At 41.2% G+C, this 20,635-nt stretch overlaps 1 protein-coding gene across 1 annotated transcript in view; it reads right to left on the reverse strand.

The window, feature by feature from the left end:
* Window positions 1-20,635, reverse strand: part of PLXNA4 (plexin A4) — an 810,841-nt gene that overhangs the window by 789,748 nt on the left and 458 nt on the right. The window lies entirely within an intron of this gene.

A 20,635-nucleotide genomic window follows, 5' to 3' on the forward strand; every position in this document is an offset into this window, starting at 1 on the left:
CCGCTATCCCGACGGGTCTTCTCCGCTATCCGGGGGGTCTTCTCAACTCTCCGGGGTTCTCCTTCTGTCTTCTCCGCTATCCGGGGGGGTCTTCTCAACTCTCCGGGGTTCTCCTTCTGTCTTCTCCGCTATCCGGGGGGGTCTTCTCAACTCTCCGGGGTTCTCCTTCTGTCTTCTCCTTCTGTCTTGTTGACTCGGCGCACCCCGGTTCTTCGTCTCGCGAGACGAAGAACCGGGGTGCGCCGAGTCTCGCGAGACGAAGAACCGGGGTGCGCCGAGTCAACAAGACAGAAGGAGAAGACAGAAGGAGAACCCCGGAGAGTTGAGAAGACCCCCCCGGATAGCGGAGAAGACAGAAGGAGAACCCCGGAGAGTTGAGAAGACCCCCCCGGATAGCGGAGAAGACAGAAGGAGAACCCCGGAGAGTTGAGAAGACCCCCCCGGATAGCGGAGAAGACAGAAGGAGAACCCCGGAGAGGTGAGAAGACCCCCCCGGATAGCGGAGAAGACAGAAGGAGAACCCCGGAGAGTTGAGAAGACCCCCCCGGATAGCGGAGAAGACAGAAGGAGAACCCCGGAGAGTTGAGAAGACCCCCCGGATAGCGGAGAAGACCCGTCGGGATAGCGGAAGAAGAAGAGCCCCCCCCTGGTAAAAGAGCTAATAAAGAAGACAGGGGGCGGCCTCCGGAGCAGAAAAATAAAATATTTTAATACACTGTGTGGTTTATTTGTGTTTTTACCACTTTTCTTGCAGGTGAATGGGTAGGGGTACGGTGTACCCCATACTCATTCACTTAGGGTGGGGGGCCGGTATCTGGGGGCCCCCTTATTAAAGGGGGCTCCCAGATTCCGATAAGCCTCCCGCCCGCATACCCCGACAACCAACGGCCAGGGTTGTCGGGAAGGGGCCCTGTCCTCATCAACATGGGGACAGGGTGCTCTGAGGTGGGGGGGCCGCAGTGCGCCCCCTGCCCCAGAGCACCCAACCCCCCCATGTTGAGGGCATGCAGCCTGGTACGGCTCAGGAGGGGGGGGGGGGGGGGGGCGCTCGCTCGTCCCCACTCCCTTCCTGGCTGGCCGGGTAGCGTGCTTTGGATACGGGTCTGGTATGGATTGTAGGGGGACCCCCTACGCCGTTTTTTTCGGCGTAGGGGGGGCTCTCCTTACAACCCATAACAGACCTAAGGGCCCGGTATGCTCCTGAGGGGGGGACCCAGGCCGGATTTTTATTTAAAATCCGGCGGGGACTTCCCCCTCAGGATTCATAACAAACGCCGCACACGTGTAGAATTGGCGGGAATCCAAGTCGGATCTCCCGTCGCTTCTATGACGGCTCTGTCTCTATCGCGGCAAGCCAGCTCGGCGCTGGCTCCCGCGATGGGGCTCGTAGGTGCTCAATCTCGCCGAGAAAGAGAGCGAGATTGACACAAAATCGGGTTCACCTACTGTATATGGGGTGGCTGCGGTATCTCACATATAGGAATCACTAACTCCATTGTTTCTCAGTGTGGCTACGCAGCGGTCTTTAGTGAGCCATCTATTAGACTAGTGACCGGTTGCACCCACTTTTCTCTGTCTTAGTGAGCATAGTCTTAGTCCCTGTTTGCAGCTATCAAGAGCACGGTGTGTGCTAGCAAACGTTGGACTTTTTTCCAAGGTCCCCTACCTGTAGACGGTTTGTTTCCTCTATCCCTCTCTTCAGTGGGGTTCCTGGTTGCCTGATGTTTATCGATTTTTGTGAATAATATACCCCATTTTAACGTATCATCCTAAAAAAATATTTTATTATTTTTTGTTGTTTAACGTCCCATCAGGCTGTGATTAGACCCAGTTTAGTTTAGCAGAGCCCACTCTTTCCATATTTGTTTTTCAGCAATTCACAAGTTAAGGAAATTTATGTTATTAATTTATTTAATGCCAACATGTCCCATATCTACTCACATAGATGCTCTGAAACTGGACAAACCCTTTAAGTGCTCCTTAAGACAAGTGATCATAAACTCAGCTGTGTACCCGCCGCAAAGAATAGACACATTTTTTAACAGACTGCAAATGGGCGAAACTTTCTCCTTCTGACCTAAATGGTGTATGCTGCAGTTTTCTCAGCGCAGACCTCCTCAGCAGATATGTGCATAGCCATATACAGGGGCAGAGGTAGCCTGTTATTAATAAAATGTGCCATTTAGCTGATATAACAGAATTTTTTTTACATAGCCATTTCCAAATAATAGAGCCGATCAATCACTAGCAGTGTCACCATTTGCTTTGAGAGCAGCTACATAACTGAAGCCATATCTATAAGAGCGCCAGGACCTGAGTTATGTTCCCTTTGGCCCTGCCAGATATTTTTAATTTACAGTAAACTGCTCCTGCTCTCATTACATCAGCTGGGACTTGATTCACTGCTAATTCATTGCCCTGCATCCCTTCGTTCTGAACGCCACAAACAGTTTAATGTCGATAAAATCACTGGTGTAATCCTTTATGATGCTCTATCTGCAAAACCTCATGTAATCATGGTACAGCATGCCTTCATGTAGCAGCACTGGTTATTGCTGTATAATTCCAGCTTAGATAACCTGCACCTGACCTTCAGTATATTCTTAAATATTTGACCTATGGGGCTCCACCACTGGGACATTCACTGAAAGTAAGAAAGTGGTTGATGCCAGAGATGCCTTACCCTCTTCTCAGTGTACTAGATCACATAGAATGGGTGAGACCTCATGCATGTGGCCATATCCAACTTTCAGTCCGCAAAAAAACTGATCATTGAAAATCGGATCGTTTTTTCCCACTCTCAATAGAAAGCACTATTAACATCAGGCAGGAATTGGACTTGAGCTGAGATGAGCAAACGGAGCTATGGAAAACACAGATTTGCGTGTGGTCCAATAGAAATAAATGGGTCAATGAAAAAAATATAAATAGCGTATTGACGAAAAATACTGTTATGTGCATGAGCCCATTAGGGTTTAGTGATAGTGATATATCTCCCTCACTGGGGATGTAAAGTGGTAAAGGACTTAATACCTGGTAGCTGTGCTTAAAAAATGAAAAAAGAGGCAGCCCTCACCTGCGTCTCCTCGCAATGAGCGCGGACATATCACCTGGACTGCGCTATTAATAGGAGACTCCAAAAAAGTCAAAAGTCCAGCTCCAATGAGCAAGGTAAGAGAACTTTATTTCAGCGGTTTTAAAACTTCCAGTACACTTATAATCTTGTTACGCGTTTCAGACCACTCTCAATATGGGTCCTTCATGACATAGAAAAGCTCAAAAGATTGCACCATATGTGCCCCACCAACTACCGTGACCAGGGCAAACAAAGTGCAATCAGGACCACATGTGATATTTAAAAGTGTACAAAATACAAATGTGAAAAATGTATTAAAATGCACTAAATTCACAATAGTAAAGTAAAACAAATATTGTACGTTGCTTAAAGGGGACCTGTCACCGGGATTTGGGGTATAGAGCTGAGGACATGGGCTGCTAGATGGCCGCTAGCACATCCCCATAGCTCTGTGTGCTTTTATTGTAGAATATTTTATATATATGTAAATGAACCTTAGATGAGTCCTGTCTCCTCCATGCTTGAGAGATGAGTCCAGTGTTCTCTGACTCTGAGCCTAGCCACACCTATGCGCAGTTAGTTTCCTGAGGCTGATGCCAGCACAGGGAAGGAACACGCATCACGAGATTACGGCGCTCTAGCTTTGTGACGTTGGGAGCAAGGCGGAGATTCGGGGGATGTGGGGTGGTGCTGTGCTCCTTCACAGTGGGCGTGGCTGGGCGCCGGAAACGTTAATAGCCTCATTTGCATATATATAAAATCATTTTTTGGACACAATAAAAGCACACAGAGCTATGGGGACTGGGTATTGCGGATGTGCTAGCGGCCATCTAGCAACCCATGTCCTCAGCTCTATACCCAAAATCCAGGTGACAGGTTCCCTTTAAGGCTGGCAAATAAATAGATACTATGAAAAATATCTAACACATAGCCTAATACTGCAGAATAAGATCATGTCTTATATTTAACCCCTGTGGGTGACGTATGGCTAGCTGGAACATCCAGTATGCCTCCCTATTTAACAGTTTTCTTCTGTGATCCCCTCCTCTGACTGGAACCCCAACTCTTTCAATGCCCTGTGCTTTCAATTTAGAAGTGTCCCCATCATGACAAACCGCAAAGTGCAAACTGACCGCAGACACATTGCGGTTTTCATGGTGTGGCACATCAGAGATGTGCTTGCGTATCCTGGTTTTTATCTGATTAGATGTACACCCCACATATTGTAAACGGCAATCCATACAGGTAATCAGATGGTTTAAAGGTGGTTAACATTTGGCTCATGCACAGTAGTTAACATTTAATATACTACATTTAAAAATATAATTATTATGTGATTTAAGATGGTGAGATGTTAACAGCGGAATGTAATTATAATTTTAATCTATTTAATATTTATTTATTTAATATCTAAAGGGGTTTTCATATGGATTGCCTATCCTCAGGCAGTTTGATCAGCTGTTTGAAGAGGCCGCGGGGCTGAGTGCTGCAGCCCTCTTCCTAAGCCAGTGACATCACGTTCATCGGTCACGTGGCCTAGGCACAGTCACGTGGCCTAGGCAGTCCCATTCAAGTGAAAGGGGCTTGAGCTGCAATACCAAGTACAGCCACTTACCAAATGGACAGAGCTGTGGTTGGTAAATCGCGAGGAGTCTGATCGGTGGGGATGGCAGGAGTTGGAACCTTGCTGATCTGATATTAATGACCTATCCTGAGAATAGGTCATCAAACCCCTTTATAGTTTGTGCTGTTTGGTATAATAGCTCAGTGGACTTGTCCCCAAACTATGCTGCTCTTAAATAAGGCAACTTATTCTCACAACATATCTGCTTTTCTACTTGTCCTAGGATATAATGCAAACTTTATCCCAAAAGTAGCTTCCATATCTAGCTGTAGGTTTCTACGATACAAACACTAGCATTATGTTCACCTGTGATACCTCTGTAATGATTTAGGTTTCAATGCCCCTTTAATATAATGAAGCGTCCCAATGTCATCATAACGCAATTATTTGGTATCCAAAAAATTCTCATTCCCTGTACACATCACTTAAACTGATTTTGGACGATTCTGCTGATAAGCCTACCATATACGACAGATGAGAATTCTTTTTCAGCTTTTCTTTTTTGCTGCAACCTGATTTCATTTCTAGCTAAACTGCCTACAAAAACCAGACAACAAGGGTCTTGTGTCTGCAACTGGAACACAGGTGTGAGAAGCCGACGTGGAGCATATTTCTGTCAGCGAGTCCACTTGTGGGTATGTGCAGATTGTCTTTGCAGGAAAATCGAATCTGCCCAGCAAGCTAGATTCTTTTATGTATTTATTATAGTAGAAGATGACAATCCTCTTCTGTAGACTTCCCATAACCGTGCAATTAGCTCCATGTGGGCTTCACCTGTATGTTAAGTGGGTGTTAATCAATATGCCTGCCCCTACTGGTCTACTAAGTGTCTGATCCTGCCGTTCTCCTAATCATTGATGCTCGTGTTGATCAGTGGTCATACTGTAACGTACAATTGCCCATACTTGAACATCTGCAGGAATCCTCTGACCTAGGCACATTTCCGAAGATGTCTACTTATGACAAGTCTTAGGAAACTGTAATCTTCATCAACAGGATAAAGCAGGCCTGAGACTGTATGTAAGCAGTGTCTATGGAAAGATATCTTTCTGTTAAGCAGATTAGCACACTGTCAAGAGAAAGAAAGCTTTCTTTGTAGTGTTACCTACTGGAGGTTGCTAACCTACAGTCTATAGCTACCTCCAGAAGGTGGGACTACAGAGACACTTTTCTTTCTCTTGCAAATGAGGCCATCTGCATACACCTTCTCCCAGGGAGCACTGCATGGCCTTAAAGGCTCTGTTTGCCAGATCTGGTGATCTCAACAAGAAGAAACAGTACTTTCTAAGACCTAGTCCATGATGTTCTATTGGGTTTCATACATGCACTTTACAGTATTTCCAATGTATGTTTTTCACTGTAGGGTTCCATTTGAATACTCAGCTCTACAATGGACTTATAAAGTGCCAAAGAACTGAAACAGTGAGCAATCTCAGCCCATAGACTTGTATTGTATTGCGCAATGTGAGTGACCCAACAAAGCCAAATACAGGTCTGCACAGTCTTACTTTGATTGCCATATAGCTGGAATCTCATCTCATTAATTCATCACATATGAATGAATTAGAACCTTGTATTCTACCATCAATAGCAGCAGGGATTGGAAATAATGAAATTGAGTGCCAAGCAACTCAAGCCTTGTGATATTCATTCAATTTGACTTTGAGTCATTGTCAATCTTTTCTTTAGAGAGTCACACAACACATATGAACACACAGAAGCTGCTGTTAGATGCAACCTTTAGTAATTCATGCGCTGGAAATGATTTGAGTTGAAACGTATTGGGGCAGATTTATCTCTTGGGGGGATTGGTTCCCATTTAAAAGATCCAGGTGCAGACATACTTACACCAACTGGATCTATTCAATAAGAACCAGTTCCTTCACCCTTCACCCCTAGCTGCATCAAAGACATCTCACACAGCCAAAAAGTACCCTTCTTTGTATTGACAAGGGGCAAGAACCATGAATCAGTAGTCTAGAGGTGTAGGTCTCTTTCTTTTGGAGAAGTCTCTGGCTTGGCTGATATGATATGATCCTTCTGGGGGAGATTTATTACAATAGATAACATATATAAGAACACAGAAGACGTTACCAATGAAAGCCTAACTGACCACTTTAAAAGTCAATGGGGTCTATCAAGATTTGTCACAGCTGGTCCTACATAGCTGACATGGCTCAGTAAATAACTAAAACCATAATGCTAATGTGAACAGTTCTTAAAGGGAAACTGTCACATTGAACATAGTGTTTGATGTTCAGGCAGCATGTAATACAGTAGGAGCGGCTGAGCAAATTGATATATAGGTTTGTGGAAAAAGTTATAACTTGTATTTCATTCATTTAAGTTCCTGCTCATCCTGGACTGTGAAGTCCAGGAGGCGGTCCTATCAGTCATTGACAGCTATCTCTGTATACACAGTCATAGAGGGAAGGATGTCAGTCACTGATAGGACCGTCTTCTTGACTTCAAAGCCCAGAATGAGCAGGAATTGAAATGAATAAATTATATGTTTACTGAATCACATAAAACTATGTATATATCAATTTTCTCATTGCATTTTCATGGTGACCGGTTCCCTTTAAATTTTTGAACTTTATGTTAATGACTCTGTAGTATAAGCTAGTGCTAAAAGGCATTTCATGTTCTAAAGCTAGCATATGTATGACGTGTCGAGAACATTGGGTGATTATGGTGTCTGTGTAGGGAAAAAGGTAGATATCTATTACATTTTTATCAAACGTGTTTTACAAGACACATTACCATTATTAATGTTATCAGACTCCATGACTTATCGTATTGTAAGCTACAGCATCCTGTTCTAGAAAATACAGCAAGTATATTGATCAGACTAGTGAAATAGCTCTTTATAATCTCTTACAAAACTTAACAATAAATTCAGAATGTGGCTGATAAAATACTTTAGGCCTATTTTACTCAGGAAGGGATTTGTCTGCAACAAAAAAGGTTCTCCATTTCTGACTTTCCATGGTGTCATGATAAGGTCCCAATCACAACCTAATATTGTAGAGGTAGAACTGAGACACATTATGTTCTTTTATTACAGTATATACATACTACTTGACCCAAAACTATTATGTTTTGGTTTTGGGTAGAGATAGGTGCTGAATAAAATACTGTCATATTACAACGTTTTTATTGTTGTGTTCCTCAACAGTGGAGGACTTCTATTTCCATTTATAAAATTATTAAAGCTCAAGACAAGTTGATTACTCCACAATGGCCACAGCATAAACTATAAAAAGGGACATCTAACTCAAGGAAATAACTCTGCCATCAACTAATGTGATAATTTGTACATGCAAACTTTGTAAAACAGAAACAGCTGCCACAAAATTCATATTTCTAAGCTGCGGATTTCAGATTTAAAGCTCTGTATAATGGAATAAAAAGGATATTTGAAATGACCAATGTGCGCTCACAGCTCCTGTCTCCTTTGATGTTAACCAGCAGGCTTAGCCAGCTGGTGGGATGCCGTTAGTCCCTTCTGCAACAAAATATCTCATTGCTCGCCTATTAGATTATTTTAGCAGTGGGAAATATGATAAATTAGGTTGTGAAATATGTATCAGGAAATAATCAGCTTTTAGTGAGTGCAACTGGGAAACAGAGGGAAAAAGTCATTCTTGGATAAAACTGCAGTTATACTGTCTATTTATAACAAGAGTAATTGGGCATCTAAATACGATCAGTTGTAGAGTCGTTCACCCTCCGTTACCAGCAGTTAAACATTACATCATACGTTCCAATTAGATAACTTAATCTGAGCATGCTTATTAAATACAGCCACCTGTTCATTCAAGTCTTTGAGTTGTTCTTTACTGTCAAGTTCTTTATTTGATATAAGCCAAAATTCCATAATTTGTTACCCATCTGAGTGGCAATTCAACCTAATTTTGGAGTGATGTAGGGATGTGGGAATGTATCATTGAATAATTCAGATTTTCTATTTTAAAGAGGTTGTTCCAGAATGACAACCATCCACATAATAGGTGATAAGACTGTGATCGGTGGGGATCTGACCACTGAGACCCCACTGATCGTGAGAATGGGGATCCTTTGTCTCTTTTTGGATGGAGCATGCGCCTTGCCATTGTCTATGGGATTGCCAAAGAAAGTCAAGCATTGTGCTTGGTTCTATCTGATAATCCTGCAGAATTTAAATGGAAAGATGGAATGGAAGTGTATATATTCAACCACTGCTTTATTCAGAGACATAGGATCCCCATTCTTATGATCATTGGAGGTCCCAGTGCTCAGATCCCCACTGTTCAGAGACTTATCTATCATGATGATAGAGGGAGGAGTTCTCAATCAGGGATAGAATTTACAACACAACTGACATTTGATTTTTAGATCTTAGGGAAATGATCTGTTTTTCATTTTTTTTGACCAGGCAAATAATAATTTAGCAATTTATTTATCAAACTTTTCTACAGAAAACAACAAAGATGAACAAGGCCTGGTACAACCTAGAGTCGATCAGTCACTGGCATTGTGCAGACATACAGTTATACACATTAGGCCTAATTTCATAGGAGGCCAATCAACGACACAGTAGGGGACATTTTCTGAAATCAGTGAATATTCCATGCAGAATAATTGATATTTAAGTGAAAATGTTCTTTAACTGAAAGTGAAATAACTGTGCATTCCCATTAATTGCTAGCCATGATATTCTAATTTAGCTTTTGGATAAAAGTAGTGGTTCCTTATAAGAGAGGGTTTGACACAGTTCCAGACAATATCATGTTGAACAAAAAGACATTGTATAATCCTAACGATTATTTCAAAATGTCCCAGCAACGTGCATTTAAATAAAGCCACCTAATAAAGAGAGTTTTCCATCTCCTGTTCCTGAATGAATTGGCTTAAAGGGGCTGTTAGTGTGTTGAATACACATCTGTCCATTGTTTTGTAATGAGCCCATTAAACAGAGCTCTCTGATTCCAGGCAGCACATAACACTGAGATGCTCTTTTTGACGTGCAGATTATGACATACAACAGTGTTTTGGTTAGTGTTTGGTCAGCCAAGACCAAAAGTTGAGCCTCCAAAAAGATAATGTATAATGGAAAGATTTGCACCTGTTACGTTTTTTGACCTGCACCTGTTTTTGGCTCACTGTCACTGACCAAAAACACTGAGATGTGAACAAGGCCTTAGGCATAACATAACCTCACAGTAGATGTATCATGTTTATATATGTCTCTGCAGGGTCATATGAGGCAGACTGTTAGGCCCGAGAAACAGCTGTCCTGGATTTATGCTGTTACTAACCTTTTAGATATTACAAATGATTGCTGTGATTTTCTACACTGTTGTTATTTTCTGTTAAGACTTGAGAGACTAGAAGCTCAACACCAAGGGTTTTAGGAGTCATATTTGTGAGAACCTGATGTGTAGTGGAGGCAAACATTAATGTGCAAGATAATATATGGTTTGGTCAGGGTTTCTTATGACTGGCACAAAACTCCATGCTTATAACTTTCAGGGTAGAAGTCACAGTAGCTCCACTCATGTTGTTAGTGATTTCCGTGGAAAAAGCTAAAACCAATCACCGAGAGATGATGGAAAGGGGGAAAGGACACACGGACCCTTTAGGAAGGTGATTTTGGTTGAGTGAGGCCCCATTGCCCTTTTTCTATGCAACCCCATAACCTAATAGGAAAACTACATCGCCCCCTAGTGGTCATAAAAAAGCAACTAGCAGTTATAGCTATATTTTTTAATCACAGCCTCATAGATACTGATGACATTCAAAAACTTTTCTGAAAGTACAGTACTGTAAAACCCATATGGGATAGGAGGTTTTTGTCTTCCTGTTCTAAGCTTATGAGAACAGATGATATGAAATAATCAAGTTTATCTCTTGGGTGGTAAGCTATTTCAGACATTGATGTATCATTGTCATAAAGTGATATTATCTTTCATAAGATATATCAATCATATGATGAACTGTCCCATTTTTGCCAAGCACGTATATCTCCTGTGGAACTAATGTGGTAAAGCTTATTGATGCTAGATTTCTATCATGAGTTTCTGAGCTGAGGACTGCGTTTATATTCAGCTGATAATCAGAAGCGTGAGATCTCATATAAGGGAATGGGGAAGTTTTACATTGGCAGGATTATCTATGAATTGGAACGGTAATTCCCAAGGTATATCCCATCATTAAAATAAAATGTGAATGCCTTTGGAGATAATTGCTTTGCAATATGGTCATCTCATCATGTCAGTAACACAGTAGATAAACTTTGCATGAGTTATCTACTTCCTATCCTCTCATCAAATCATGGATAGATGGATTAGATAGATAGATACATTAGATACGATAGATAGATAGATAGATTTCCTTTTATTACTTTTTACACTGAAGACAAATGGGCAATCTGGGTAAACATGCTATATGCTTGTTAAGCCAGGAGTGGGATAGACAAGAAGCCCATGCAACCTTGAGGGCTCACATGCGTCTGGAGCCTCCTCTCACTGGATTCCGAAAGTAATTTCTCAAAGAAATACCCAGAAGTCATCCCCCCCCCGTTGCATTTAATCCTTCTTTCCCATCAGGGCAACCTCCAAACTTGGATTAGTAAAAAGTATATTAATATACACTTAATGACCAATTTAAGACCTTGAAAGCTTGAGCTTTTTTGCTCCAAGATTCTGCCAATTGCACCGGTTTTTAGAAGTACATTCAAAGCAAGCATTTGAATACAAGCATTTGCACTAAAATAGTTTTTTGGGCTACAGATATTGATAACCTTGTTCTTAGGATAGGTCATGAATATAAGATTGATGGGGGTCCATCGCTTGGTGCCACCACCAATCAGCTGTTATGGGTAGCTGTGGAGCCAGAAACTATACATGGTAGGCTCTGTGCACGGAGCAGTTTCCGGCATGGCCACTAAACAGTGTACAGAGCCCTCTCCATACACTGTATTTCCAGCACTGGCGGCTGCCTGAATCTGATGATCAGGAAAGCCCCTTTAAGGTCTACATCATCGATAAGAGCTCATCATGTTGATTACCAGCATCACCAGAAAGAAATGCATAACGTGTTGACCTTGAATGGTCAACCTTGAATGCCTTCAAACTCTGTGAAACCCCTAATGTTGAAGGCATATGACAAACAGTGACAACGTGTAGCAACATCAGTTAGCAACAGCTTATGCCAATAGCACATTACTCTATGTCACTTCATGGCAGATACTATTAATGACCTTTGCTACAAATTTGTCCTACTCTATGCAAACTCTTAACCAACTGCCTCCAACTCCTTTATCTCAATAAACTGTCAATAGAAAACCAAACCAAATCCTCATTATATAAGGGATTGCTAAAATCCAAAGCTAATGTAAAACTCCACATTAGAATGCAATAAACATTTACAAGGCAGGCTTTCCATTATCCTGTTAAATGACCCAATGACCTATCAGCTACACGTACAGATGAAGCCAATTTTATTGCATCAGTTAATGTAATGAACATAAAACATGATGTGTTAACATTCAAGCTGCATTCATCACAGTGTTGACACATGAGCCAGAAAATGAAATGTAATTTTTATCTAAGTATATGTTATACATATGTATTTGAGTCCTATGGGAGAAAAGCGTTTTACAAATGTTATTGTTATTATTATTATTATTATTGTATGTACATTATATAGTAGTTCCAGACTTTTCCCTTACCTATTGAATTTACTGATCTATTAGACAAGTCTAATTAACATAACTAAAACTGGCAAGAATCTCATTATCTTCCTTTTATTTTCTCCATGTAATATTCGACAATCAGTAGTAGGAAGTAGTAGAAAACATATAACAACCATTTAATGTTAATAATTACATATAATGCACACAAAAATAAAGACGGTATATATTAGATGGGTGTACAGGGAGTGCAGAATTATTAGGCAAGTTGTATTTTTGAGGATTAATTTTATTATTGAACAACAACCATGTTCTCAATGAACCCAAAAAACTCATTAATATCAAAGCTGAATATTTTTGGAAGTAGTTTTTAGTTTGTTTTTAGTTTTAGCTATTTTAGGGGGATATCTGTGTGTGCAGGTGACTATTACTGTGCATAATTATTAGGCAACTTAACAAAAAACAAATATATACCCATTTCATTTATTTATTTTTACCAGTGAAACCAATATAACATCTCAACATTCACAAATATACATTTCTGACATTCAAAAACAAAACAAAAACAAATCAGTGACCAATATAGCCACCTTTCTTTGCAAGGACACTCAAAAGCCTGCCATCCATGGATTCTGTCAGTGTTTTGATCTGTTCACCATCAACATTGCGTGCAGCTGCAACCACAGCCTCCCAGACACTGTTCAGAGAGGTGTACTGGTTTCCCTCCTTGTAAATCTCACATTTGATGATGGACCACAGGTTCTCAATGAGGTTCAGATCAGGTGAACAAGGAGGCCATGTCATTAGATTTTCTTCTTTTATACCCTTTCTTGCCAGCCACGCTGTGGAGTACTTGGACGCGTGTGATGGAGCATTGTCCTGCATGAAAATCATGTTTTTCTTGAAGGATGCAGACTTCTTCCTGTACCACTGCTTGAAGAAGGTGTCTTCCAGAAACTGGCAGTAGGACAGGGAGTTGAGCTTGACTCCATCCTCAACCCGAAAATGCCCCACAAGCTCATCTTTGATGATACCAGCCCAAACCAGTACTCCACCTCCACCTTGCTGGCGTCTGAGTCGGACTGGAGCTCTCTGCCCTTTACCAATCCAGCCACGGGCCCATCCATCTGGCCCATCAAGACTCACTCTCATTTCATCAGTCCATAAAACCTTAGAAAAATCAGTCTTGAGATATTTCTTGGCCCAGTCTTGACGTTTCAGCTTGTGTGTCTTGTTCAGTGGTGGTCGTCTTTCAGCCTTTCTTACCTTGGCCATGTCTCTGAGTATTGCACACCTTGTGCTTTTGGGCACTCCAGTGATGTTGCAGCTCTGAAATATGGCCAAACTGGTGGCAAGTGGCATCTTGGCAGCTGCACGCTTGACTTTTCTCAGTTCATGGGCAGTTATTTTGCGCCTTGGTTTTTCCACACGCTTCTTGCGACCCTGTTGACTATTTTGAATGAAACGCTTGATTGTTCGATGATCACGCTTCAGAAGCTTTGCAATTTTAAGAGTGCTGCATCCCTCTGCAAGATATCTCACTATTTTTGACTTTTCTGAGCCTGTCAAGTCCTTCTTTTGACCCATTTTGCCAAAGGAAAGGAAGTTGCCTAATAATTATGCACACCTAATATAGGGTGTTGATGTCATTAGACCACACCCCTTCTCATTACAGAGATGCACATCATCTAATATGCTTAATTGGTAGTAGGCTTTCGAGCCTATACAGCTTGGAGTAAGACAACATGCATAAAGAGGATGATGTGGTCAAAATACTCATTTGCCTAATAATTCTGCACGCAGTATATGGTAGAGGTTTTGTTTCCCCTATTACTAGGCGAATGTTGGTGGAAAGTTCACAAAAGACAAAATAGCAGCTATTTACCTCCAACTGTCAGCAATGCAGTCCACTGACTGCAAAAACTGCGCCTAAGTCATTCACTTGCAAATGCTCACTGAAATCAAAATGACTTAGAGAACCTTCAAACCCAACCTTGTACAAAACATATTAATTTAATTTGATCATGGATATCTAATTAGTTTTTCCTTAGGTTACTGCCACACGGTCAAGTTTCCTGAGGCAGGTCTAGAAGCCAAAACAGGAGTGAACTCAAAAAAGAGGAGACATCATATCTGTCCTTTATATTTTCTCTTCTTTTATGGCCCACTCATGATTTTGGCTTCCAAAACTGCATCAGGAAATCTAACCATGAGGCTGTTTACCCTTACAGTTTCTCAATAACAGTTGGGTATCATGGTGGCTCAGAGGTTTGCATTGCTTCTTGCAGGACTAACGTTCTAAGCTCGAATTCACCCAAGGATCATCAGATGAAGTTTGCATGCTCTCCTCATGACTGTATGGGTTTCTATCCACACTCCAAAAATTTACTGTGAGAATTTAGGTGTCCTTGGAAAATGAGAATGTGGGCCATATTGGAGACTGGGGCAGTGTGGGGAAAAAAGGTTTACATCAGGGTGATCAGTACATAGCTACTGGAGAAAGTAAGCTCCAAAAACATTGGGCATTCAGAAGAATCCTTAGACCTGGAAGAAGGTAGCATAAACTTAAATGATGAGAAGCAATAATAGACATCATATTATAAAACTAGTTATAAGTAATACAACTAGTGTAAACGGGCCTTCCATTTATGTTAGCAATCTGTGGAAGTTATTCTATGACCACCATATAGCTATCAACCTAGAGCTGTGTTTCTTGGTAACAAGTAATTCCAACAATCTGTGAATTTATAGAGTTATAAGAATGACTTAATGCTGTAGCAGGGAAAGTAGACTTTCGATATAGGTTCACCATCTCATTACAAATTCAAAAAATAATATGTATGATTACTTTTAAGGTTCAACTATTATTTTTTTTTTATATATGTCATAGAGACATATTAAAAGTTTAGACCCCTGGGGGTTCAAGGGCTGAGACCCCCATCGATCTCAACTTTTGAGATGTCTCTATGACATATAGAAAGGTTTTTGAAAAGTTAGTGACCCTCACTGTGTATTATATAACCATGAATGTATCATGAACATTCAGACTTGTAATACAAATCATATCGCAACAACTGAGAACCATACTGCACCATGATCTACTCATGTTCCCTATGGTAAGTGAACATCTAGCAGTGAAGAAGCACTGGAGAAGTACGTATGTGATTGATGCTTGCTGTTGATGAATTCAGCCCAATAAACAGTTACCATACTATAGACATGTTATGGGAAAGCCCAACTGGAGACAATAATGTTTGAAAGAGTTAAAAGCATAAACATAAGAAGAAAACTAACTACACTTTTTAAAAAGGCCGCCCCTTTGAGCAGATAAGCCAAGATTTTATGTTTCACCATATATTACTGCCCATCTTCTTTGAGAAGACCACACAAGTAGACCACTTTACAATAAGGTTGGTTTTTTCCACAGAGGTTTCACTGTATATGAATGGACACAGACATTCGGACACGGGCACTCTTGAGAAACCCCAAGACGAAAAAGAAGACCCATAGTATTGCAAGTAATGAATATTGACTTGGTCACACTTGGTCACAACTCTTGCTCATATGCCCTATTACAGAATTGGATGATCGTAGAGGGGTCTACCCAGCTTAGTGCCTCACTCTATGAACCAGAGCCATTTGAACGGCTGGCATAAATTGGCTGCAGCTTCACCCAACGATTACGGCTGCCTGCCAGCGGTTCGAGCTGGATACATGTGGGTTGGCTTCACGTGTAAAAGGGCTTGTTGTCATCATGAGTCAACCTCCAATAAAAATGAGGATATAATATTAATTCTATTCATGACGAATCCTATTTCAACATGTCAGCAACTGCCATTGCCTAGATCACACTCTTTCACAACTATTCCAAAAGGGTTCATTACGGTTCTTGAATGTTCCTGAACATGTTAACTCTACTGGTATCAATGTCATGCCAACTGTTAGTGCCATCAGTATGCAAATGAGACGCTGAAAGAGTCAGGGTACATAGCACCTTTGTGTTGGCCCCCTACCATTATCCTCTGCAGCAGTGCTTGTAAAATCTAATCAAGGTACTAAAATGAATTCTTCCCCTAATTTTTTTTTTTTTAGGTTTTAGTGGAAATTTCTAATAAAAGCCACACGTCAAGTTCATGCACATGGAATGTTTGTGGTGGAGGTAATGACGATGTCTTTGCTTATAACAGATGGTCATATATCGGAGTATTTTACTGCAGTCATAGTGAATATTATCGCTGCCTCTCCTACTGGTGGAGCACAAGGTATCCTTAGACAAAACTCCTAACCTGTGCTATGTTCCTGGCTCTGCCATTCCATGCACCATACCATTAGAGAAGCACATGGCATTATTACATCAGCAATGCAGTTCTGGATTTCGCTATGGTACATAAGTGGCACTGTGACAATAAATATCTTAAATCCTACGGCACATGGAACAAATACAACTCGGCATCGGCTGGCTATCTCTTCCAGGAAAGCCCGCTAATCATGTGTGCTGTAAATGGTGCGGCTGGGAGGTTTGCTGATGCATGTCCGAGAGCACAAATGCAATGAATAGCAATAGCCGTCTATTAGCAAACCTCTTACTGACAAATAGGCACATCTGTACCACTTAAACATTTACATTACGTCCCTCAAATAATTCATTTCAGGTTGAACTTTAATGCTAAGAGGTGACGGCTCGGAGAGTCCCTGGCACAGGCATAAAACGGATCTGTAGAGGCTCGCAGCACAGCAACCAGGCTTATCTATAAAACATCAGCCGAGTGGAAGAGCTAAAGATTGCCTTACAGAGGGAGAGGCGGAAGGTGCCAACATCCCACAGAAATACAGGTGCCACCTGCTTATACTGGCAGTGAGGCCCTGAAACCAAGGGTCAGTGTAGCATGGCACAGGTCTGGAGAACCCATCCTGTCTGCACTGAGCGGGCGAGCAGGGCTGGCTAATGGAAATGGAAGTGGCTGCGCCGTACACATGGCTCCTTAAATCATAATTGCCTTTCACAGATGTAATCTATGGCAGCATCAGCATAAAGCAGATTGTACAGTGCAATAAATATGCGGCTAGGCCATACATCATTCCTCGCACCCCAGGACACCTCTCTTCAGCACAGGGCTGTTTTCCTGGTGGTCACAGATCGGTGGGAGGTTTGAGAAGGGTTGCACTGTGCCGGCCCATAGCCGGGGGGCATGCTGCAGTAAAAGGGGCCACAGCGTCTGCACACAGGCGCCCACTTCTCTGTGACTGGGGAATGAGCAGGAGATCTGCTTCCAGCACTAGCAATGCATAGCCCAATCTGTGTGCACAAGCCGTGTCTCTGGAGGAGTCCGGACCACAGGCTTATGTACACATCATCCATTTCATATTATGGGGGAGATTTTCTATAGATAGATAGGAGATGGGTACATAGATAGATATGAGATAGATAGATAGATAGATATGAGATAGATAGAGAGATAGATATGAGATAGATAGATAGATAGATAGATAGATAGATAGATAGATAGATAGATAGATAGATAGATAGATAGATAGATGGATAGATATGAGATAGATAGGAGATAGATAGATAGATAGATAGATAGATAGATATAGATATAGATAGATAGATGGATAGATAGATAGATGGATAGATATGAGATAGATAGGAGATAGATAGGAGATGGATACATAGATAGATAGATAGATATGAGATAGATAGATAGATAGATGGATAGATATGAGATAGATAGGAGATAGATAGAAGATGGATACATAGATAGATATGAGATAGATAGATAGATAGATATGAGATAGATAGATAGATATTAGATAGATAGATAGATAGATAGATAGATAGATAGATAGATAGATATGAGATAGATAGATAGATAGATAGATAGATAGATAGATAGATAGATAGATGATAGATAGATAGATAGATAGATATTAGATAGATAGATAGATAGATAGATAGATATTAGATAGATAGATAGATATGAGATAGATGGATAGATAGATAGATAGATATGAGATAGATAGATAGATAGATAGATAGATAGATAGATAGATAGATAGATAGATAGATAATAGATAGATAGATAGATAGATAGATAGATAGATAGATAGATAGATAGATATGAGATATATAGATATTAGATAGATCGACTTATCTAATACAGTAATCCACATACCCCTGACTAGATCCAGTACTACTGGCTATTAGTGGGGTCCTGCAGATATTCGGTGCTGGAGCTGTGTGCGGAGAGGCTTTGCACATCTACTGTACAGTCCCAGTCTTTGTATTCTCTGCACAGAGCAGATTTCTAGCATGTGATTCTCCTAGTGCTGAAGGTTTAGAATATGGAACTTTTCTCCCTGATGAAATGGCCTGGTTAGATGTCAGGGGCCGGGGTCTGTCCTATACTACACACATGTCCAAATACTACTGGAAAAAGAGCATTTACATACAGTTCTGCATCCTGCCCCAGGTAGACATTCAAGTCAAGCCGCAAGTCAAAGTTACCCACTGGTCCTATGCAGTGTATGTATAATATAATGGGTCTATATGGGTATAGTATATCATTAGGTACAGTGTACCTCCTATACATTATATGTATGTATAATATAATGGTTCTATATGGGTATAGTATATCATTAGGTACAGTGCTACCTACTATACATTATATGTATGTATAATATAATGGGTCTATATGGGTATAGTATATCTTTAGGTCCAGTGAGGTGCTCCTGAGAGGCAGATCTTCTAGCTCCAAGTAGAAGTGCTCCATCCTATACATTGTATGTATGTATAATATAATGGGTCTATATGAGTATAGTATATCATTAGGTCCAGTGTGGTGCTCCTGAGAGGCAGGTCTTCTAGCTCCAAGTAGAAGTGCTCCATCCTATACATTGTATGTATGTATAATATAATGGGTCTATATGAGTATAGTATATCATTAGGTCCAGTGAGGTGCTCCTGAGAGGCAGGTCTTCTAGCTCCAAGTAGAAGTGCTCCATCCTATACATTGTATGTATGTATAATATAATGGGTCTATATGAGTATAGTATATCATTAGGTACAGTGTGGTGCTCCTGAGAGGCAGGTCTTCTAGCTCCAAGTAGAAGTGCTCCATCCTATACATTGTATGTATGTATAATATAATGGGTCTATATGGGTATAGTATATCATTAGGTCCAGTGTGGTGCTCCTGAGAGGCAGATCTTCTAGCTCCAAGTAGAAGTGCTCCATCCTATACATTGTATGTATGTATAATATAATGGGTCTATATGGGTATAGTATATCCTTAGGTCCAGTGTGGTGCTCCTGAGAGGCAGATCTTCTAGCTCCAAGTAGAAGTGCTCCATCCTATACATTGTATGTATGTATAATATAATGGGTCTATATGGGTATAGTATATCTTTAGGTCCAGTGGGGTGCTCCTGAGAGGCAGATCTTCTAGCTCCAAGTAGAAGTGCTCCATCCTATACATTGTATGTATGTATAATATAATGGGTCTATATGAGTATAGTATATCCTTAGGTCCAGTGTGGTGCTCCTGAGAGGCAGGTCTTCTAGCTCCAAGTAGAAGTGCTCCATCCTATACATTATATGTATGTATAATATAATGGGTCTATATGAGTATAGTATATCATTAGGTCCAGTGTGGTGTTCCTGAGAGGCAGATCTTCTAGCTCCAAGAAGAAGTGCTACATCCTATACATTGTATGTATGTATAATATAAAGGGGCTGTATGGGAATAGTATATCTTAAGGTCCAGTGGGGTGCTCCTGAGAGGCAGGTCTTCTAGCTCCAAGTAGAAGTGCTCCATCCTATACATTGTATGTATGTATAATATAATCGGTCTATATGGGTATAGTATATCCTTAGGTCCAGTGTACCTCCTATACATTATATGTATGTATAATTCAGGGGACTACTATAACATACAGAACTACTGGAGGTAAGTTGATGGCCAGTGACAGTGGTACTGCAGAGTGGCCCCACAGTGGGCACATACTGTACCCCCGGGGTGGGTATGGCCATATTAATGTGCCTTTACAATGCAGTGAGCTGTTCTCCTTGCCATGTCATGGCTGGGCACTGATTGCAGGATGCAGACCCTGCAGTGGGGTGCGGGCATACAATGTGAAGGACATTAGGGACAGTAGGTAGGCAGGTAGGTGGCACAGCAGCAGGCTGATACCGCAATACTCCGTTCCAGCCCGGAGCCAGGTGCACGGGAGTCGCCAGGGCAACGTGCAGGTGCCTCTGCCC

The sequence above is a fragment of the Bufo bufo genome, chromosome 1 (assembly GCF_905171765.1).
Source record: "Bufo bufo chromosome 1, aBufBuf1.1, whole genome shotgun sequence".
NCBI classification, from domain to species: Eukaryota; Metazoa; Chordata; class Amphibia; order Anura; family Bufonidae; genus Bufo; species Bufo bufo.